The following is a 24400-nucleotide window of genomic DNA, read 5'->3' on the forward strand; positions in this document are numbered from 1 at the left end:
ATGTGTACCTGTACGTTGACAATGCTCAATAAACTCAGAGTTTTATGTTTCATTCAGGTTGCTTAAATAACTAAACGGAGATCCAATAGTGGTAAAACTGGTGCCACCAGTTAATTTGTGCCTAGTTTCAGTATATGGTGAATCCCCAAATTACAACACTTGACTTAACAAATATTTTGTATATTTAAATGGCTCATTGTACACTGCATCTCTCTCTCTAAACTTATCCCATGCTACTTCACAGACCCTTCCTGGATGTCTGTCTCCTTACCCCAGTTCACTGGTGGCACTGAGGACCATGTTGGTCCGGGCATCCCATGATGACCCGGAAGTGATGTGGAAAGTTTTGTCTGACTGGACAACTCGTTCTTACCACCTCCTTTTTTTGTTCTCAGAGGGATCATGTACACACTATATTTCATAGTCAGAATGGATTTTAGCATAAAATATGGGTTCCCATGGTTTTGCTATTTTATATCTCTGTGACATTGGGGAAGTTCCTTAATTCCTCTAAACCTCAATTTCACTATCTATAAAATGGGGATAATATCACTTGTTTTCAGTCTTGTCTTTAAAATTAAAGGAGAACATTTATAAAGAAACTGGTGTATATTAGGTGCTCAATCAGTGTTCCCATTTACAGGTCAATTAATGTTGCCTTAGGTGATCTTTATCAGGTCTCTGTAGCTACCTCTTCATTTTCCTCTAATTTAAACGTTTTTTTCCTTAAGTATCACCATTGAAGATAAATAAGATAGTTTATTTTTTCTGTTTTATTTAATGGTATTGTGAAAATATGACTTTCCAATGCTTTTCATTACGAATGTGGAGGATTTTAACAGTGTTCCAGGTTGAAGAAGCCTCTTGGCTTATCTAAGAAACCCCTTTACCATTAATTTATCCTTTTATGAGGATATGCCATCCAACAGTCTAAATTCACCCTCAAAGGAAAATTGGAAACGTGACTCTTTTAATACATTACAGACACCATTATAAAGTCACTGCCACTAACAGATTTAGCTTAGAGCAGGGTGAAAGGTAATAGGTAATGTTGATGCCTGTTTTTGGGGGGAGGAAAAAAAAGCTTCAAGTTCTTCAGTGTTTCTACAATAGTAGAAATAGTATAAACATGAACGTTTAGAAGTTTACCTTTGAAAAAAGAGAGAATGAGTTAGTGAAAACTTAAAATGCTGGGGAAGGCAGAGTTATAAGTTAAATCAGTATCTTTGCAAGATGACATGTAGCCTTTAGACATGGGTGAATCCAAAACATATTAATTTTAAATTTACGATGCCCATTACTTCCTCTAGTGGAAGTTTTCAAAAGCAAAAACCAGGAAATGATGAAGGACATTGACACATTCAACAAATATTTTGAGCAGTTTGTGGGTCTCCAGTTTAAAGCTACAGTTGATTCAGTTTTGCAAGTGGTTATGAATAATTAAAATTTTATATTTTGTCTTATGATAATTAAAAAACAAATATAGCCGAACTACCATGCAGTATAGATAACCAAAAAGTAATACTGATAGATTTACATGTTTAAAGATATAAGCCAACCCATACATTTGGTATCTTATCCTAAATCAAAGTTTTCCAGCATTAGTTGGGCCCCAGCCCCGCGAAAAATAAAAGCAAACTAGAATATATTTATAGGTGCAAGCAGAAGGTGGCAAACTTCCCTAACCAGAGAAGGTTTGTGTAAAGATGAAGGGAGGATTGCTGTGTCAGGTACCTTGAAATGTGTAAAGATTATATAAAAGGCGGCCTATAAGGCATTTATAAAGAGATGTAACCCTCAGGAAAACTTTAAAATGTGCCCAGAGTTCTCAAGTATATATTGAGATAGTACAAACTATAGATGGAGTAATAGCCAAAGATAGTAACATGGACAATGCCTTAATTAGTCTATTTGTGGAATGGCTTCATCATTCAACTAAAATAAGTTTAATGAAGACTGTTAGGTGCTAGGGCTACAAAGATGGTAAGATACTCCTGCAGTCTGGAAGAAAAAACCGTAATATTGGATTTCATGAAACCTAAAAACATTCTTACATGTAGAAAAGGAACTTAAATATGGCCTTTTTTGCTCAACATAAAATAATTTCTGAATTTAAACCTTGCGTGAACAAAGACATTCATGTATAACCCAATATAATCAAATCTAAACTAAGAACAAATCAAATTTAAACATTGTTATTTCTTTGCAATAATTATTGCATCCTAAAAAAAGTGCCGACCATGAGTTAATTTTACTTAAATAGAACATTGCTCAGCCTATAAATGAAGGTCAGCAGACACCAGTGTCTTGGAATAAAATAGCCCTTTGGCAAGAAAATGAGCCACACCCCATTTAGTTTTTACAAAAATAAAATTCTTTCCAGCTTTACTAAATTGTAGATGTTGTGCACAGCGTGTACTTCTGCAGTAGTTGGTTCTGCAGCTGTGGAAATATCCATGTATGTAGAAGCCCTAAAAAACATTGATTCTCTATTACTTGCACATGCAGCTCTCATACTTTCTGTAGTACAGCATTCTGTTAAGTTTTTTTTGTTGTTGTTGTTTTTTTCACAAGAAACTCGCAGAGCCATTGGTGGAAATAAGGCACCTACAAAGGAGGGAGCCATCCCTGGAGGTTGGAATGGTTAGAGGAGGCTTTGGGCTTTGGGTCCAAGATATTAAAGGAGGAAACAGGACTCTAATCTGAGATTTCAGCGTGGATAATTTTTTTTTTTTTTGGTGGTACGCGGGCCTCTCACTCTTGTGGCCTCTCCCGTTGCAGAGCACAGGCTCCGGACGCGCAGGCTCAGCGGCCATGGCTCACGCGCCCAGCCGCTCCGCGGCATGTGGGATCTTCCCGGACCGGGGCACGAACCCGTGTCCCCTGCATCGGCAGGCGGACTCTCAACCACTGCGCCACCAGGGTAGCCTTCTGTTAAGTTTTATCTGACTCAAGGATAATAGCGAGTAACTACAGGTATAGCTGACACCTTAATTTTCTGCCTTGAACTTCTTGATTGTCCCAGACTTTAAAATGAGCTGGGAAACCCAGGATTCCAAATCTGGTCATCATTTCATTTGGTGGGAGGGGATCAAATGAATGCAGTATATCTGGATGTACTGTCTGCTGTACATGGTTTTCTTCAAAGACGTTACTAAATTCCTGCCACGTACCATGGAAAACACTGTTCTTCTAGGGAGAAAAGAAAATAAACCCATTCTCCTGGTTCTTTCACAGTACACCTGGCACACAGCAGGTCTCCATAAATATAATACATTCGAAAGAGGGTATAAATGGCCATGGATAGCCCTTGCTGATAAAGATTAAATTGTGAAAACCTAATCAGCAAATGGGTAACTTATGAATCATATTGAATAAAATACATATTGATGTGAACCTGTCAGAAAACTAAGCAAATGGCTTGCTTGGTTTTCTTCCTCTTTTATTTGTCTTAAGTGAATGGTCAGGAGTGAATGTTACATACGGATGGCACTTTCATTGTGAGAACTGCTTAACTTTAGAATCAATGAGGATATTGGGACATATTAATATTTTTTCACTTTTTAAAGCAGTGTTATTGAGAGAGAATTCACATTCTGTACCAACCATGTAAATTGTACAGTTCAATGGATTTTAGTATATTCACAGATGTGCACAACCATCAGCAAGTTTTGAATATTTTCATCGCCTTGGAAGGATGAAGGAGGCTTAAAAATCCAGAGTTTTAAGCTATGCCTCTCCCCAGCCCACCACCTCCCCATCCCTAAGCAATCACTAATCTACTTTCTGTCTCTATAGATTTCCCAGTTCTGGACTTTTATGTATAAATGGAACATACGGTCTTTTGTGACTGATTTCTTTCACTTAAGTATATTGTTTTCAAGGTTCATTCACATTATAGCATGTATCAGTACTTCATTCCTTTTTATGGCTGAATAATAGTCCATTGTATGGATATGCCACATTTTCTTTATCCATTCATCCATTGATAGACATTTGGGTTGTTTCCACTTTTTGGCTGTTATGAATAATGGGATATGTTAATATTAAATGTCTAACCACGGGTCAGCTAATGAGTTAGAAGTGGTACTGACAAGATAACATTTCATTTATCACTGGTCTGCTGTTAATGTAGATCCTTGCTTTGACTCTGAACAATATTGATTTCTACATCTAAGTGTAGCTAATTTTTTCCTGTTTCTTTTTAAATTTATTTATTTTTTAAAATTTCATTTTTTATTATTATTATTTATTTTTGGCTGTGTTGGGTCTCCATTGCTGTGCGTGGGCTTTCTCTAGTTGCGGCGAGCGGGGGCTACTCATTGTTACGGTGCACGGGCTTCTCATTGTGGTGGTTTCTCTTGTTGTGGACCACAGGCTCTGGGCATGCGGGCTTCAGTAGTTGCAGCACGTGGGCTCAGTAGTTGTGGCTTGCGGGCTCTAGAGCGCAGGCTCAGTAGTTGTGGCAAACGGGCTTAGTTGCTCCGTGGCATGTGGGATCTTCCCGGACCAGGGCTTGAACCTGTGTCCCCTGCATTGGCAGGCGGATTCTTAACAACTGCACCACCAGGGAAGCCCCGTTTCCTGTTTCTTGATGCTTAGTAGCTTATTGTCATCAACTTGTTCCCAACACTACCTTATTCCTTAGTAATATTTCTGCTTGAATAATGGAAAGCCTGTAAAAGTTCTATAATCACCTTTTTAAAAACTTGTATAACAGATTTATAAAAAATTCCTTGTTTATACACATTTATTGAATACCTAGTATAAGGAACAAAAGTAAGCAGTATTAAGTATTGCAGAAGTAAATGACAAATGCTTTGAAACACAATGGTTTTCAGTCAACGTAAAGCATTATTGAGCACATCTAATATTTATTTTTTTAATTTACGCTTCAAGGGCTTCCCTGGTGGCTCAGCGGTTGAGTGTCCGCCTGCCGGTGCAGGGGACGTGGGTTCGTACTCTGGTCCGGGAAGATCCCACATGCCGCAGAGCGGCTGGGCCCGTGAGCCATGGCCACTGAGCCTGCGCGTCCAGAGCCTGTGCTCCGCGACGGGAGAGGCCACGACAGTGAGAGGCCCACGTACCGCAAAAACAAACAAACCAACAAACAAAAATTAACACTTCAAATATGAAATACATACACAGAAAAAAATTCAAAAGCTATAAAGGGACATAAAGAAAATAAACCTCCTGCCCCTGACTCTGATCCCCCATTTCCCTTCCCAGGATGTGACCATTAGTACTAGTTTCTTGTCTGTCCATCCAGAAATAATATTGAGTACATTTGACACTTGACATTTTCAAAAGAGCTTGGTGTTTTACATTTAGAAAGTGCAGCAGTAAGTTTGAGGGAGTCTTTACCTTTTGACTTTTCAGGGATGAACACGAGAAGGAGGGATTATCCAAGGATGATAACAAGAATCAGTTACAGATCAGAGTTTTTCTTTCAAGAACCCTTCAGGTCAATATAGCTAATGACACCTAGAACCGATCTCTGCCATTATCTTCTGTATTCAACCCACAGAGAAGTTCCTGGACCTATTTGCCTTATTCTGGGCAGGCCAACTAGGAAAGGATAGGCCTCCCTGAGACAGGAGGGCTGCAGTTCAGTCAAGAAAAGATACAGTTTCCCAGAGACCCATTTAGAACTTCCTATTTAATTACTTAATTCATTTAACAGGCCTTTATTAATCATCAACAGTGTGCTAGACACTGTTATCACTAAGATAAATAACATAATGTGCCATCGTTTGAAGAGCTCAGAGTCTAATCCAGCCACTGATTTTTGCAGATGAGGCAACAGAGGTCTAATGCAGTGGTGGACAGTGGTGGGGCGTGGGGTCTCCAGATACCTAATCCATCACTATTCTTGCCATAAATTTAAATACCACATCCAGGGTCCAGCGTGGTTCACTAGGAATGCCTCTTCCACCCTGAATCAGTTTATACAATCTGGAGTTTTCTTTCAGATGTTAACAAAATGGCAAATTCCATGTCTTTAAAGTTGACATAAACTCTCTGAAACTCACTTCACCTATAACTTAAGCAACATTATTTAACTCGACCAACTCTTCCATAGCTAATAATGAAAATTCATTAGTAATAGCTTTGAAGTGGTAAATTATTTTCTAGGTTGTATCTTCAACCAAAGTACTCTTATGCTTACAAAGCTGCAGTCCTAATCATTGATCTTAAAGAGTTTCCTACATTGTATTGCATCCAAAGGATTTTTTTTTTTTTTCAGTACGCGGGCCTCTCGCTGTTGTGGCCTCTCCCCTTGCGGAGCACAGGCTCCGGACGCACAGGCTCAGCGACCATGGCTCACGGGCCCAGCCGCTCCGCGGCATGTGGGATCTTCCCAGACCGGGACACGAATCCGTGTCCCCTGCATCGGCAGGCGGACTCTCAACCACTGCACCACCAGGGAAGCCCCCATCCAAAGGATTTTGAAAACTCTAATGCCAATATATTGGATATACATTGTAGGATTTATCACTTTTTTTTTTTTGCCACACCACGTGGCTTGCAGGATCTTAGTTCCCCGACCAGGGATTGAACCCGTGCCCCCTGCAATGGAAGTGCAGAGTCCTAACCACTGGACCTCCAGGGAATTCCCGGATTTATCACTCTTGGTTTCTTCCAAACTGGATTTTCTCTCTCAGAGAGCATTTCCCCCTTTGTACTACTCCTCACCAAGAAAAAAAATTCCATTTTATTCATTGATTCATTCACTTATTCAGATATTTACTGAGTGCCTCTATAGATCAGGTTATTTTCTAGGCACTGGGGATTATACCTGTGACTGAAACAAATGAAAATTACCATCCTTATGACGCTTACATCCTACTAGGGGAAGATACAAAATGAACAACTATATAGTATATTCGATGGTAATACATTATGGAGAAAATTAAAGTTGTGGGTATAGGGAGTGGGAAGAGGGCGTTGCCATTTGAAATCATGTGGTCACAGGAGGCCTCACTGAAAGGAAGATATTTGATGCAAGACATGAAGGAGATCAAGGAGTGACTATCTGGGGAGAAGTGTCACTTAAGTAAATATTTCTAATAACAGATACCAAAATTGTCATGCATTGGTGGGTTCTTGCCCTGAAATTCTCCTTTATATCAGCTTGTTATTTTGGTATTGAACAGAAAAAAATATCGTTTACCCAGATCAAATACTCTAGTGGAGTCATGAATTGACCATATATGCTAAGACTATAGTGTCAGTAGTTATGTCTATAGTATTTTGGAAAAATTCGTGGGAATAATGTTTAAAATAGGATATGAAATTATTGCATATAAGTTTTCTTCCCTTTTCCTATCCACTTAATTACACTATATTCTGTGTTTAATTCTGAGTTGGATTTTTTAATTGAACTTTTTACTTTGCAGAAATTGTAGACATGTACTTGTAAGAAATAACAGAGAGATCCTGTGTGCCCTTTACTCAGTTTCCCCCAGTAGTAACCTCTTCAAGACCATAGTACAATATACCCAAGCCAAGATGTTGACATTAATACAGTCAAGATGCCGAACAGTTCCATCACCACTAGAATCCCTTTTGTTACCCTTTTGTAACAGCACACACTTCCTTCCTCCCTCCCCTGCACCTGCCCCATCTCTACCCCTGGAAACCACTAATCTGTTTCCCATTTCTATAATTTTGTCATTTCAAAAATATTATCTAAATGAAATCAGAGTATGCAGTCTTTTGGCTTTTTTCATTCAGCATAATTCTCTAGAGATTCGTCCAAGTTGTGTATATCAATACCTTCCTCCTTTTCATTGCTGAGTAGTATTCCATGGTGTAAATGTACCATAGTTTTTTTAACCATTCACACATTGAAGGACATCTGGGCCATTTCTAGTTTTGGCTGCTACAAATAAAGCTGCTACAAACATCTGTGTACAGGTTTTTCTGTGATTGTAAATTTTCATTTCTCTGGGATTAATGCCCAAAGAATGCAATCTCTGGGTCATATGAGAGCTGCATGTTTAATTTTATAAGAAACTATCAAAATGTTTTTCTGTAGTGACTTGTACCATTTAATCTCCTACCAGCAACATATGAGTGACCCAGTTTTTCTACATCCTTGGTAGCACTTAGTATTGTCACATTTTTATTTTAGCTATTCTGATCGGTGTGTAGTGATATCCCATTTTTGTTTCATTTTGCATTTCCCAGTGGTTAATGATGCTGAGCATCTTTTTATGTGTTTGTTTCCCATCTGTATATCCTCTTTGGTGAAATATCTGTTCGTGTCTTTTGCCTATTTTCCAATTGGATTGTTTTTTAATGTTGAGTTTTAAGAGGTCTTTATATATTCTAGATAACAATCCTTTGTCAGATATGTGGTATACAGCTATTTTCTCCTAGTCTGTAGCTTGTCTTTCCATCCTCCAAGCAAGGTCTTTCACAGAACAAAAGTATTATTTTGACAAGGACAAGTTGATCAATGTTTCCTTTTATGGATTGTCTTTTTGGTGTTATGTCCAAGGCCCCTTCACCAAACATGGTTCCTGATGAATTTTTCAAAAAATTTTTTCTAAAGTTTTATGGTGTTATGTTTCACATTTAAGTCTGTGGCCCATTTTGAGTTAATTTTGGTGTAAATCTTTACACAAAATTACACAAAATGAGGTCTAGGTCAGAGTTCTTATTTTTTTTCCCCTATGGTTGTCCAGTTGCTGTAGCACCATTCCTCCACTGATGAGCTTTTGCACCCTTGTCAAAAATCAGTTGAGCTTATTTGTGTAGGTCTATTTCTGGGTTCTCTGGCCTGTTCCATTGTTCTGCATGTGTTGCTCTGTAACCACACTATCTTGATTGCGGTAGCTACAAGGAATGACTTAACACCAGGCAGAGTGAGTCCACCCAGTCTATTTTTCAATAAATTTTACCTGTTCTAAGACCTGTTTCTTTCCACATAAATTTTTAGAATAAGCTGATCTATGACCACAAAAAACTGTGCTGTCAATAGGAGTTACATTAATAAATTAGAATTTTGAGATTGCATATGTAGTGTTAAGTTAAAAATGGTAATTCCATTAAGGAAGACAGTTTAATTTCTTCTATAGTCTCATGCTAGGTCTTATTTTCTAAAGTCGTGCCTACTTTTATGATTTTTAAATCACTGAACAAATATTAATTGGTCATTTCTCTTCAGATATAACTTGGATATCTTTTTTTTTAATTGCCAATATTGAAACTTTTTCAAAGGAATGACACGTTCTTGATTTAGGTATATAACTTTCAAGTTCTAAATCACTGTTTTTGAATTTTAAAATTATTTGAAGAGTTCTTTCCAGAATTTTTAAAGACTCTTGCCCCCACCTTAGATTTCTCTTTGCAAGACTCCTAAACCTACTGCCTTAAGTATGGTTTACCTCTTCTTTTGTTTCAAACAAATGCATTAACCCACATAGCAAAACAGAATAGGCCACTAAATCATTGGGATTTAGGGTATTGGAGTTTAGGATGTGTTTGTTAGTCATGAATAGTAAATCAAAACATTTTAAATGAAAACTTTTGTGCATTCTCGTGCTTTGATCTTTGATTCTGAAAAATAAAATCTTAAAAATTACAAAAAGAGGGCTTCCCTGGTGGCGCAGTGGTTGAGAGTCCGCCTGCAGATGCAGGGGACATGGGTTCGTGCCCCGGTCCGGGAGGATCCCACATGCCGCGGAGCGGCTGGGCCCGTGAGCCATGGCCGCTGAGCCTGCGCGTCCGGAGCCTGTGCTCCACAACGGGAGAGGCCACAGCAGTGAGAGGCCCGCGTACCGCAAAAAAAAAAAAAAAAAAGGGCACTTGGAAACTTACTATTAGGGATTAAAAAAAGAGGACTGTTAAACTGATTAGGGCTGAAGAAGAAAGGAACAGAAAATGTCACCTTGTTTGGGTGCGGGAAAAGTGAATGAGATCATGCTTTCATTTCTGTCTTGCTTTCTCAAGATAAAGCTTTTCCACCCTTCTTTCTGCTTCATGATTCAGGGTGGAAGCACCAAAAAAACTTGGCTCTCTTTCCCATCCTGTTTATATTCTAAATTGGCTTTTATTGTTTTAATAAATATGTCACTGGCAGCCTATAACATTATGAATATGGCATTAAGTGGTTACACTCAGAAAGCAGGAATTTGAAAATCACAGTCCAGATATACTACCTTAAACACAATTAACAGAATTACTTCTCAGTAAGGAAAACTTACCTAAGTTATAGCATGTGGCTCATACAGTTTTAGTATAATTATTACAGTGAAATTTACTACCACTAAGCATTGTGTACAGAGTTCTGAAAGGACAAAAGTGCGATCCAAGAATAGTAAGCCAAGATGTCATTCAAAAATAAAGGTACTAGGCAGTTCCCATGAATATAAAAGAACTCGTAGAAAAGAGAAATACTCGAAAGTGAAATTCAGCCAATTAAAAAACAGGGCAAAATTAAGATTTTAAGAATAGAGGAGTCTTGGTAAATGGATGTATGATGATCATTGAATCCATTTCAATACAGAATTAATACTGAAAAAAAAATTACTACCACTAATATCAGTGATTTGTTTCTTCCCCATCTACTCCTAACTTTGTTTAGGTTAATAGTCACAGCTACAGCAAAACCTATCCTGTGATGGAAAAAAAGTGTAATTTAAGGAAGAATGCAGTATAATGGTACTCATCAAACAGATATTCCAACTTCTTTCTTCACATATAGCTTATCTGCATTTTTGTATTTGGTCTAATGAGAGACCTTTAAAAGCTCATTCTCTAAAGCAGTGAATTCTCAGAGCCAGTGAGCCTACCATAGTCTACCCCATCAAAAGAACCCTGCTAATGGCTTAGCCAATTTCTGAGGTAAGGGTACCAGGGAGAGGGATAAACTGGGAGAAGGAAGAAGTTGCTCTTGCATGGATGACTTTTTGCTAACAATATGATTTTTAGCACGCAAAGGCCACAAAAGTTGTTTGATTTGTGGCAGAATTAATTATGAGACTTTTAGCTGTACCAGGTTAACAGATTGCCAAATAAAATACTGAGCAAGCAAAACTGGTCAGTTACAATTCAGTGTCTAGAAGTCTGAGCCAGCATTAGTGTTATGTTTATGGATTCAACTCCATCCTCAAAGAAATGCAGTCGGGGTATCAGCAAAAATAAAATAAGAGTTATGGGGTATCTCCCAGACACTTGAATAGAAAGGGCACATAACACTGTGTGAGACCACAGTATTTTTGCAGCCAATCTTAAGGATAAATCTACATTGTATTCAGGATGCTGTGTTGGGCCAAAACTTAACAATGACCATTATGTGTAGAAAATAGCAACCATTGTTGTTGCCTTAAACTCTCTCTGGAGATTAAAAAACATTTTTAATTAACCTAATAAAACCCCAATGGCAACATAACCAAAGAAAGTAACATAACCAGAGAAGAATGGGTAGAAGCAGAAAACCTAGTGCAATTGTTGAGTTATCCTGGCAAAGGAACCCTGAACTATGTGAAGCTAGTGACTGTTTACTGTTTTGTCTAAAAAAGCAACTCCAAAAGTATACACATACACACAAACACACACACATTTGGATTTTTCAGCTAGATCTTTAAGCAGGCTGTTTCATGACAAGCTCCCAAAGAAATGGAATTAATTTGTGGTGTGTTTTTGTTTTTTTTAATTAATTAATTTATTTTTGGCTGCGTTGGGTCTTCGTTGCTGCACGTGGGCTTTCTCTAGTTGCGGCAAGCAGGGGCTCCTCTTTGTCGCGGTGCACAGACTTCTCATTGTGGTGGCTTTTCTTGTTGGGGAGCATGGGCTCTAGGCGTGTGGGCTTCAGTAGTTGTGGCTGGCGGGCTCAGTAGTTGTGGCTCGCGGGTTCTAGAGCGAGGGCTCAGTAGTTGTGGCGCACGGGCTTAGTTGCTCGGTGGCAGGTGGGATCTTCCCGGACCAGGGCTCGAACCCGTGTCCCCTGCATTGGCAGGCAGATTCTTAACCACTGCGCCGCCAGGGAAGTCCCTGTGGTGTGTTTTTAAAGTGTTTATATATATATGTGCTTGCAAGAATTACACAGAGGAATTAGACCGACAGAGTACTTGGTGATTCTTGATGTGAATATTGGCAACCTTAAAGATGTTTTATTAGACAACAAGGCAACAGTTTTCCTCTGTCTTCACAATAATAGCAGAAGTCAGAAAATATTCCACATGCAAATATATCTGAACCTCTTCATGAATGCATTTAACACTTTGAAGTGATGGCAACATCTGGTAACAAGTAGAAACCAGCGTCTTATAAACTGGTTTCATGTTACCACTTCATCTGAATTAGTCATTTAAGGGAGTTTTATAAGTCTTCCTAAAAACTGACAAGGTTAATCTTGGACTAGGGCGGACAGGCAGGAAATGCTATGAAGCGGCTGTTTCTTTTGAAGGTTTTGTGATTCCTTGTGAGGTCAAAAAGTAGTCGTTTTAAAGTTAAGAAAAGCTAAAGCATTGAGATCTTGACAGCTTAAGTGCGATTTTTCTTTTTTGTGTGTGGCAATTTTGAAGGAAAACTTGATAAAATTCAGAGTTCTTTATACCTTCCATTCCACTTTTCTCTGAAATGCCTTTATTTTCGAAAAGTGGAGAATTAGAAAATCATTCAGCTGCCAAATATGATCATGGATTCGGTGCCACTAGAAAGATGTAACCTACTGTTTCTTTGGCTGGATTACTTCTTAGGAATCACCCTATTTTGTAGGGTTACCCAATGGGACAAGAGTAGATGTCTTTTATGTTTATTTATGTGATTTGCATTAAAAGTGCTAAAAGTTTATTCTTTATTATGTAATAAACCACTATAGCACATGACAGTGAGTTTAATTCCTTTAGCGTGCAGTGTTATTATCACAAATTTATTTAACAGATACTTTTTTTCATTTGAAAGTAAATATTTGTTCCTGAATTTTTTTCTTCCATTTTGTTGAGACATAATTGACGTATAGCATTAAGGTGTACAGTATAATGATTTGAATTACATACATCATGAAATGATTATCACAGTAAGTTTAGTGAATATCCATCATCTCATATAGATACGAAAAAAGAGAAAGAAAAAAATTTTTTCCCTTGTGATGAGGACTCAGGATTTGCTCTCTTAACTTTCATATATAACATACAGCAGTGTTAATTTCTCATATTGTACATTACATCCCTAGTACTTATTTATCTTACAGCTGGAAGTTTGTACCTTTTGATTGCTTTCATCCAATCCCCCCGCCCCCACCCTCCTTAACAGATACTTATTGCGTGCCTACTGTGTGCCAGGCACTGTTCTAGATGCTTGAGATAGATTGGTGAAAAGACAAATCACTGCCCTCATAGAGCTTAATAAATATTAAAGATGAAAACAATGGAGCAATTTTAAATCCTTTAACCTGTCACTGAGCTTTTAAAGACCTACATTGAATGAGTTTTGAGAACTCTTGCACATTTTACCTGAAGTTTGAATAGGGAAAAATTGATAATTTGTTTGGAATATATGGCAATAAGCTGGAAGATGACAGTTAAAGTAAATTTTTTAATTTTTTGATTCTCACTTTTATTTTTCATTTATCAGTGTTAATAATTAGACCCCTTGAGTAACTGAGGAATGTTATTGATTTAACTTGTGGATTTATTCTTTAGGATGGTCTTAATTTATATGGGGGGGGGCGGGCGGTGTGAATGGACATAGTAGCCCTGAAAATTAAAATATGGAATCTGTAACTGCTGTCTTCTTTCATTGGAAGAATTATAGAATACTTAATGTATTTAATGTTCACCATGGAAAGTGAATGTATTGCTCAGTTATTCTTGCCTATGTGAGTAGTACAAGAGCTGACTCAAAGGAGATGACATGATGGTTCCTGTCCTGAAGTAAAATAAGATGATGCGGTTGTGGTGGAAAAATGATGTGGTCATGCCCATATTTGCTCACATCTCTTGTTGGTTTCCTTTTATAGAGGAAAACCAAAGAGTCTCATTTCTTATTTTTTGAGTTTCCTTTTTGTATTTTCTTTTCATGCCAGTTTCCTTTTTTTTCCCTTAAAATTGCATTATCCTGATTTGCAGTTCAATTGGCTCAAGCTGTGCTTTGTAATAGTATAAGTACCCCTTAGAATGGTCATAGTGGAGGCATTATACCCATTTTAGGGAATCAATTACATATGTGGACACAGACACTCTGAGCTCCTTGAATGTAAAAGGCATATTTCACAAATCTTTCTATTTCCTGATGCCATCTAAGTACAGTGCCTTTTACAGAGTGGATGTTCATTCAGTGTTCGCGTAATGAATGAATATGAGTCAGGAATTTTATTTTTGCTTTCCAAAATACAAAATACTTTTTTATAAGCTCATGGAATTTTAAAAGCTTACTTTTATGGAAAATTTCAAACATACAAAGTAAAATAGCATAAGGAACCCCCTCCCACAGTTTCAACAGTTTATCAATATTTGATGTTCTTATATTTCATCTTTTCTCTCTCCTTTTTTGTTGTTTGGGATTTGCTTTCAAATAACCTGCATATTATTTTACACATAAATACTATAGTTCACTTCATTTTTAATATTTTAAAATAGTAATAATTCTGCATTTCATACAGAGTCTTTCAAAGCCTTTCTTTTCTAGTATCAGAGAAGGAAACTCTTACTGATTATCAGAAGAAGAATCTGATTTGCTACATATGAACTGGATATTTTTTAAGTAGTTTTATAACAAATATATTGTCTTTCTTAATCTTTTAAAAAATGTATTAAAAGTTTCTAAAAACTACACTAGCGTGATAAATTCCCATCTCATTGACATGAACCTGATTCTGCAAAATATTCTTTGGAGTAAATAAGCTGTAGATTGGTCCCCTCAGAATTGATATTAATCAATTAAGTTTTCTTTTCACAGTTCAACAGAACAGAACTCGCGTTAAAACCTATTCTGGTAATTGCATTCTCAGTTTTGAAATTTCTTGTTAAAAACCTATGGACCTTATGTTTTTTGTCTCTCTAAAATTAGATGACTCCATCATAAATATTACCAAATAAAGCACCAGTTCTCAATAGAAAAGTATGCCACATAGTCCCTTGGAGATCAAAATTACTTGTATAATAACACTAAGATGTTCTTTGCTTTTTCACTATACTGACAGAAGCAATGGTGGGTAAAACTGCTAGTGCCTTAGCCCCACACTGTATTAGTAGTCTTTGTATTCAACACCATACCCTTCCTGTTAGAAAAATACCTATAACATGCAGTTCATTAATGAATGTCCTTGATTAAGCAGGAAAAATTAATTTTATTAAATCTCAACTCTTAGGTATACATCATTCTGTGTGATGAAATGGGAAGTACATAAAAAACATTTCTGCTGCATATGGATTTACAGTGATTGTCTTGAGGAAAAGCACTTGTGCAGTTTTTTGATTTGCAAGCTAAACTAGCTGCACTTTTAGAAAATAGAAAACCATTTTTACTTGCAAGAGCGAATGACGCATTAACTGATAATTCAGACCTGAATATTTGGCAGATATGTTATCAAAAGTGAATCAAGTGTGCTAGTCACTGCAAGGAAAACGGCTGAGAGTATTTGTTGCCAATGATAAAGTTAGAGATTTCAAGCAAAAATTCAAATTCTTGAAAACTCGCGTCAGCCACCATACGTCAATACTTAGACTTTTCTAATGAGGTTGGTGGTGTTTTTAATGGAAGTGATTTGTTAGATATTGTAAAATGAAGTGTGACAACAGATCTGTACTAGTCAAACAATATTGTTCCATATGATCAGTGCATGATGTTCTGAAATCAAGCGTGGGTAAAAGGTCCATTTAAAGTGCAAGATAGGGGCTTCCCTGGTGGCGCAGTGGTTGAGAGTCCGCCTGCCGATGCAGGGTACACGGGTTTGTGCCCCGGTCCAGGAAGATCCCACATGCCGCGGAGCGGCTGGGCCCGTGAGCTATGGCCGCTGAGCCTGCGCGTCCGGAGCCTGCGCGTCCAGAGCCTGGGCTCCACAACGGGAGAGGCCACAACAGTGAGAGGTCCGCGTACCGCAAAAAAAAAAAAAAGTACAAAAAAATAAAGTGCAAGATAGACCAATGGATTTTAACGTTAACAGAGTATGAAAACGTCATTGATCTGCTATCAGATTCCACACTGCAACAACTATTTAAGAAACTAGCACTTACCCAGTTCTGGCGTGGTATTATAAAGAAGAATATCCATAATTATCCGAAAAGGCTCCTAAAATACTTCCTTTTTCCAAACAACGTATCTGTGGGAGGCCCTGTTTTCTTCATATACTTGAATCAAAACAACATTGCAACAGACAATGCAGAAGCAGATATGAAAATCCACCTGTCACTGTATTTAGTTAAACAAAGATGTAAACAATATACTCTTCTATTTTTTTTTTTCCTGCAAAAACCTTTGTTTCCATTTGGCCCACGGCTTAGGTGAGGGCCCCAGGGTGGTCAGAAAGCTGCCTAGTGGCTGCAGAGAGGGGCTCAGGCAGAAGCCCTGACACCAGAGGGATGCAGAGGGGCCCCTCAAAGACTGTTGGGCTCCAGAGGCCCCTGTCGTACTTGAGGGTGAGCCTTTGGAAGGGCTACTGGCTCAGCCCCCTCACTCCAACCCCGGCGGCAGCCTGCGCTAGTGGGAGGTGGGGTTAGTCAGGTGGTCGCCATCTGCTTGATGAGTTTCAGCTGCTCCTCCAGGAAGCGGCTCTCCCGGAAGTCACGGGTGGGTGTCTGCGCGGCCAAAGCCCAGGGGTGCAGGTCCACAAGGGCCTGGCTCAGGTTCTTCTCCAGGGCCGTGGCAGCTTCCTTATTGTCCAGAGTTTTACCCCATTCATCTTGGGACGGCTTCTGCGCTCCTGGAAGAGGGCACAGCCACTGTGCTGGTTTTGCATCTTCAAGAGATGCTGGGCGCCCTTGCCCTTCACAATGGTGAACTCAGCAAAGAAGTGGCCCACGTCCTCCAGAGCCACATCATCGCGGTAGAAATAGAAGCCCAGAGAGAGGTAGGTGTAGGAGGACCCAGATGCAGGTTGACCCCTGTGGTTGACGGCTGCCTCCACCTGGGTGGAATAATTCTGACAAATCTGGGAGCTCATGGTTGATCAGCAGTAAGGAGCTAAGCTCCAAAAAAACGGTGTTGGCTGGTTCCGGAGGCCGAGGACGGCATAGTGGTTGGTTCCTAAGGATGTGACTGGAAAAGAGGTTCCAGGGTGATTGGAGGCTGGAAAAGGGGGCGTCCCTGGGTCTGTTCCGTTCAAACAGTGTTGAAGCAAGAGACATCCGCAGGAGCGAGGCATGCCCTGCCTCTTCCCACTACGTTTTTTTAAAATATAGTTTTCATTTTTAAGTGTTATTTATATTAGCATGCGGTGGGTTTAATTTTTTTAAAATAAATATCTTTAAAGTTTCTTAGTTGTAACTTCTAATAAGATAAAGACACTGATCTAACCCACATATCAAAAAGCTCTTTGGGGTCCTCAGGTCCTGAGGCCAAAAAGTTTAGGAGCTGCTCGGTTAGTTGGGTTTTTTTGTTTCTTTTCCTTCCCTATCCTTTTTTTGAATGAGAGACTCTCAGGATAGGAAGGTGTAGAGCATATGAGTTATTTCTTTGTATGATTTTATTAGCTATGAACGGAACACATATGTCCCCCCCAGTTTCATTGGGATATAATTGACATATAACATTGTATTAGTTTAAGGTGTACAACGAGATGATTTAATATATGTATATATTGTGAAATGATTACTACAATAAGTCTAGTTAACATCCACCACCCCACAGTTACTTTTTTATTCCTGTGATGAGAACTTTTAAGATTTACTCTCTTAGCAACTTTGAAATATGCAGTTCAGTGTTGTTAACTGTATATAGTCACCACAGATGTCTTCCAGATCACTTCCTTATCCCATGTATAGTTCAACTGATAATTTTTGGAGGACCCATGCTTTAAATCCTTCTATTTATTTCAGCCTTTTTTTTTTTTGCGGTACGCGGGCCTCTCACTGTTGTGGCCTCTCCCGTTGCGGAGCACAGGCTCCGGACGCGCAGGCTCAACGGGCCATGGCTCACGGGCCCAGCCGCTCCGCGGCACGTGGGATCTTCCCGGACCGGGGCACGAACCCGCGTCCCCTGCATCGGCAGGCAGACTCTCAACCACTGCGCCACCAGGGAAGCCCTATTTCAGCCTTTTGTTTTAGGGCATTAGGACAAGGTATATAATTTAATATATACTAAGACATCCTGTTTTAAAAGGTTGATTACTTTGTTATGCAAAAACAGAGCTCACAAATATTTACTGTTGGGGAGACAGCCCTTGCAATATTGAAATTAAGATGTTCTTGTGGCTTATTTACCACCCCCCCCAATCATCACATAAACCAGATCTACTTGATTGTTAAAACTGACACAGCCACGCAACAGGAAGTTTGTGTACCTAATACTGTTCCTGGCATAAATTTCCTAAACTTTCCAATATAGCCCAAAATTACAGTAGCAGTATCCTCCGTGTTAATTTGGTACCTGTTTTATGTTAGATCCCTTTGCTTTGATGTTTCACTCACTGTGAGTGTTGTTTGTTTACTCTGTAAGTCATGAAGATGGGTAAAATCCTGTTCCATTAAAGGACGATAGATCACTGTTACTGAGGTGTGGCATTAAGCACAGTGGGAGAGGCCTCCATTGTACGTGTCACATATGGAAAGAATATAACCCGTACTGGGTGTGGTGGGGAGAGGATGATGTTTGAATGAAAGTTGGAAGAGACTTTAAAAATACTGTGTCTAGGTCTTGTGTCCTAACTGCATATTACACCGATACGTCTATGAAATTCTCATGCAGCTTTGGGTGTGCCTCTTCCCTTCCTTTCCACCCTGAAGGGTGTATGTGTCCACAGGTGCGTGTGTGAACTTTTAACTTTATGGATTTGTTTGTAACATTTGAGAGAGAGTGGGAGCTTGTGCACTTTACGTGTACAGATAAAACATAGGTTGGTTTCTGTTGACTTTCCCCAGCATTCATCATGATGAATTTGGAAATGTAAAAGTTGTTTTCATTCCGTGGCCTGCTTCTAAAAATGTGCAATGGATTACATAACCCTTGCCACCATCTTCTGTTCCCAAAGCAATTTTCATTACCCATAGTAAAAACAGAGATGTTGTTCACACACATACTCACACACATGCACATACACAAACGCCAATACCCCCCCTTGGCCCCGCATACCTGCACATACGTCATATGATGAGACATTTAGAAGGTTATAGAATGGGCTGCAGGCCAAAACTGGCTGAACTACTGATGTGATACAACAGTCTTTTAGGAAATGTCCTGGTATTTACTAAGTGGAAGATGTCCATTTTTAAAGGGAGTATCCATTCCTAGAACTTTCACCACAATATTTTGCAGTTGAAGTGAATTCTATCATGTTATGGTGAATAGACTTTAAAATCAACAACTGGGTGTTGACAGATTTCACTGTGATCAAAGGTTAGCCTTAGAGTTCAGAAAGCTAGAAAGCATATACATTCCAGATGACCAAGAAAGGGAAAGACAAGGAAGCTGTTTCTGGGTAGCGTGATCATTGAGGAAGTTATTTTTTTTTTAATTTTTGGCTGCATTGGGTCTTCGTTGCGGCGAGCGGGGGCTACCCTTTGTTGCGGTGTATGGGCTTCTCATTGCCGTGGCTTCTCTTGTTGCGGAGCACAGTCTCTAGGCACGCGGGCTTCAGTAGTTGTGGCACGTGGGCTCAGTAGTTGTGGCTCACGGGCTCTAGAGTGCAGGATCAGTAGTTGTGGCACACGGGCTTAGTTGCTCCATGGCATGTGGGATCTTCCCGGAGCAGGGCTCAAGCCCATGTCCCCTGCATTGGCAGGCGGATTCTTAACCACTGCGCCACCAGGGAAGCCCGAGGAAGTTAATTTAATAGCACTTGGGACAGACCCATGTAAGTGTTGTGAAGTGACAAGTGTGCCTAAAGAAAAGTAAGGCTGGGGAAACCCAACATTGCTGGCCTGTCACTGATACTGTCTTCTTACCAGAGGCAATTGCCTGTGCCCCAGTTTTCCCTGGAAATGCATGATAATACATACACGTATACCCTTTCTTCCAGTTAGCTCAAGGTGCTTGAGCGTTCCTTCCTACCCCACATATCCCTGACTGGTTACAGGCAGCTAGTGCTATGCTTGTTTCAAAGATAGCGAAACTGAGACTCGGGAAAGTTGAAGAGACTTCATATAGTGAGTCAGCAATGAAAACAGGTGGAAAAACACGTCTTCTGACTCCTGACGCTCTATTCCTTCTGTTCGGGATTGCGTTGCCTTTTGATAGTTCATGCAGTTTTTGTGATTGATGAAATAAAGTGCTTCCATTAAGGAGACAAAATGTAATCCAGTGTCTGCTAATGGTGGTTAGTGATGAGGACAGGAGAACACTCTGCCTCCTCATGTGGGCTGTCCTGATGCTTTTTACAAGTGACTGCAATGTGAGTCACCTCCTTATTCTGAGATTTCAATGTTAGCATAAAACACTTCACTTTGTTTTATATTATTTATAAAGGACTGGAGGATCTATTATCTCACTTTCATGCTTATTAGGTAGGTAGAGCAGATTAGGTAGGTAGAGCAGATGGTATCATGCATATTATATCCCAGACAGATTGTAACAATGGCCGCCACTTACTGAGCACCTTGCTGGAGCCAGACCCCCTTATGCATTTATCTCACTTAATCGTCATCGCAACCCTCTGCAGTTCGTGGAATTAGTTCCACTTTTATAGGTAGGAACCTGGGGCTCAGAGAAGCTAAGTGATGTGTTCATGGTCACACAGAGTTGAAGTCAGTCTGATTCCTAAGATCCTGATGCTCCCATTGCACTCCATTTCCTTTCAAATGATTGACTTGCCCTATGTCAGTATTAGAAATGGTCTCCTGAGCCTAGCACAGTACTCCTATTGATTTATTGTTCTCTCCCATAAAGGGTGAGAACTCATAGCTAACCAGTTGCTTCATTTAACAATTAACTGATTAGAATTGCTAGACCAGTTAAAAAACAAATTTCAATATTAAGAATATAGCAGTTATCACATACCTAGTGCTTACAATTTGCCAGGCTATGATCTAAAATTTGAATGCACATTAAATCATTTAAGCCTCACAACAATGTACAAAATAGTTATCATTATGTGATGTAGTTACTGTTATCATCCCTGGATGAGAAAACAGGCACAAGAGCTTAAGCAGTTTGTCCAAAGACAGCCTAGAAAATTGTAGAGACAGGATCTGAACCCAGTCTGGCTCCAGAACTCTAAACTACTCAGCAGTACTGCCTCTCAATAGAAAATTCAGTTCAGCAAGTATTGGTTTCGTTCCTGTATGCTAGGCTGGTAGAAAATATAGTTCCTACACTTAACAGCTTATGTATTCAACAGAAAACAAGATATAGATACTCGCAGTTAATGCTCTGACACCTAGCATATCGAGTGTAAGTGTTGTATAAAGACGTAAGTATGGATCGAGATGAATAATAGAACGTAAGTGGTCTGGGACAGTTCATTTGCCTTTCTAAGTAAAGCACTTTCCTATGGACGAGTGACTTGGCCTCTGGGGAGAAGCTGGTTCCATGTGTTCTAAAATAAGCAGGTTACTTGGCTAATGTTCAAACTTTAAATAGGTATGTGGGTTGTAGCTATTTGACCTGAACCAACTTTAAATTCCCTTGTGTTCTTGCATGATTTCAGTGGAGCTGGAATGAAAAAAACTCACTTTTCTCTAAATGTTGTGAAGTTCGAATTTGTTAATACTTGGCAAAATACTGTGAGGCTGACAGGAAGGGAATTCGTAAGTATTGTATCATTGCTTTGTCAGGGTGCTCTCTCTCTCTAGCAGGAAGTGTTACGACTTGCTCTCTAAAGTTGCAATTGTGAGAAGAATGTTGGGTTTCCAGATTGGCGTTCTGGGCGTGGGAGGTTCCTTCTGTTTGGTGCTGCGAGAAAGAAACAACAGGTTTGCTGTCATCCCGGAAGGGTAACAATTTTAATATTATTTCGTTAGGCTCTAACTTTTATATTATGGAATATTTAAGCAGAAATTTACTTTAAACATCTCGAAATCCTTATTATGTGTCTGGGTAGTTACACATTTGGAGACGCTTTTCTAAATCTTATGTATTCAAGTAGAAGCAAATTTATTTTAAGAGAAAAATTTGAAGTTTAGAATCTGACTTGTTCTCTGTCTATATAGTGTGTTTTCTTCATTTGGGGAATATTTTAGGGACTTCGTACTTTTTAAAAATTGGTTTTGTAATCCTAATTATATAGCTGTATCTATCAAGTCAGATGCCAAAGGTTTAAATGACAGAAACTCTTACTTTATACCTGGGGGGTGGGGCGAAGGGGAATGGAATTTCAACTACTTTTGATCCCTGTTAAATGGTTTTTCAAAATTCTGTGAAATAGAAGTTGAGGGTAGCTGTCATGACAGAATATGGCAAACAGATTGATATTCTACTCTTCCAAAATAACTTACGACAAACAGTTGTACTGGTGTTTATTCATACTTTCCAAAATACATGAAAATCATTGGTGGTGAGATTTTGGTGGTGTTACTATAATATGGTAGTAATAGTGATTTCTGATGCTCACAAACTCACCAGAGTTTTCTATCACATAGTGATCATATGTTTTATTTCTCCTATTTCAATATAGCTGGTTGTATAACTCTCGACTCCGAATCAAGGGTAACCTCTCAAATTAGTTGTACTTAACTACACCCGTATGAGGTAAAAAGTGAAGTGTGAAACAAAAGAGTCTAGTTTTCTCAATTAACAAGTACTATATTTGAGAACATATAAGCAGGGTATGTTACACTGCAGGAGGCCATTTTAGTGACTAATAGATAACCTTCCAGCTTAGCTCAAAGTCTAAGCTGAAATTTTATCTCTAGTGATTTCTGAGTTGTACATCGTAATATTTTGTCTTGAGTTAACTGGTCTGATCTTGCCTTGTGAGAGATATATACCTGAAGGTTGCCCTTGGCTTCCGTGTTATTTTTCACAGGAAAGGAGAATGGAAATACTCCTCAAGTGTGAAGGTTAATTAATTTCATTAGCAGCAGATATGTTTTTTTCATAACTTATTCAGATATTTTTGGAAAATGTCAGAGTTTACTTAGGAAATAAAGGGATTAGACCTTTTAAAAGAAGAATGCTATTTCAATCCAAGGAGTTAATACTTCTTAGCTTTATAAAGATGGGGAAGTAGAGGTATAACTTTGTTGTGTCTTTGGGTCTGATATAGTATTCTTCATAATAGGAAAGGGGGCTTTTAGAATACGGTTAAGATGTGTATTAAATATCTACAAAACTCTTGTCTAGCAAGAATTTAAAGAATGTCTTCAGTCTGACTTAATTGATGTGAATGTTTCTATGGGAAAAATTATTATTTTAAAATAGCCATTGCTTAAAGATCTTATCTTTATTAAGACAAAAAGAGGAAAGCAAACTTTTACTTAAAATGGAAGTATTTGATATTCCTCCAGGAAATGACACAGGATTGGGCACCCTTTGGGGTTTAAGTGACTCATAGATATTGGTACTTGAAAAAAAGATCAATTAGAATCTAGCTTATGCTAGATCCTAGAACAGAATAGAGGTGTTTCCAGGAAATGAACTCATTTAATAGCTAAGTAGGGTGAAATCACTCATGGGATGTCTGGGGTTTGCTTTACAGTAATTCAGGAGGTGCGGGGGGAGAGAGGGGTGGGGGAGGGGGAGATGGGGAAGGGGGGGTTGAGAAGGGAGGGAGGGAGGAAGCAGGGGAAAAGAAGAGGACAGGAAGAGAGAATCAGGGGAAATCCTGATAAATCTGATAAATGTAGAATCTGGATGATGGGATTATGGGTGTTTGCTGTACCATTTTCTCTTTTGTATACATTGAAAATTTTCATAATAAAAATTTTAAGTACAGCTTTAGTTTGCAGCAGTTTACATTTATTTCTAAATGATACATTTATCTATAAATTGCAGGTTTGTCAAAACATGATGCGTGCCTGATGTATATTATTGTAAAGGTGAAATGTGCTGCTTGATTGCCAGAATTGTTGCCAAGTAAAAACTGTTTCTGAAAGAAAAAAAAAAAAAAAACCTTTGTTTGACTTTCAGCTAAATTCAAAGAAAAGGTTGCAAACATCTTGAAGAGTTTTGTAGTATCTTGAAGTATTAGAGACCAGTAGATAGTTAAAGCATGCTAACAGGCCAAGTGCCTGTGAAGAATGTGGGAACATTATTATGTCTTGACTATTTTGTTCCCAGCTTTCTCTATAGAGTATGCATATTGAAAACCACGCGTGACAGCTACTTAGCCTGCAGTATGTTTAAGTCTGTTCACTTT

At 38.9% G+C, this 24400-nt stretch overlaps 1 protein-coding gene and 1 pseudogene across 2 annotated transcripts in view; one reads left to right on the forward strand and one right to left on the reverse strand.

The window, feature by feature from the left end:
- PLS3 (plastin 3) overlaps nt 1–24400 on the forward strand; it is an 89417-nt gene that overhangs the window by 10253 nt on the left and 54764 nt on the right. The window lies entirely within an intron of this gene.
- On the reverse strand, nt 16671–17113 carry LOC103069517 (ferritin light chain pseudogene; annotated as a pseudogene).

This window comes from Lipotes vexillifer, unplaced genomic scaffold (genome assembly GCF_000442215.2).
Source record: "Lipotes vexillifer unplaced genomic scaffold, Lipotes_vexillifer_v1.1 scaffold1340, whole genome shotgun sequence".
NCBI lineage: Eukaryota > Metazoa > Chordata > Mammalia > Artiodactyla > Lipotidae > Lipotes > Lipotes vexillifer.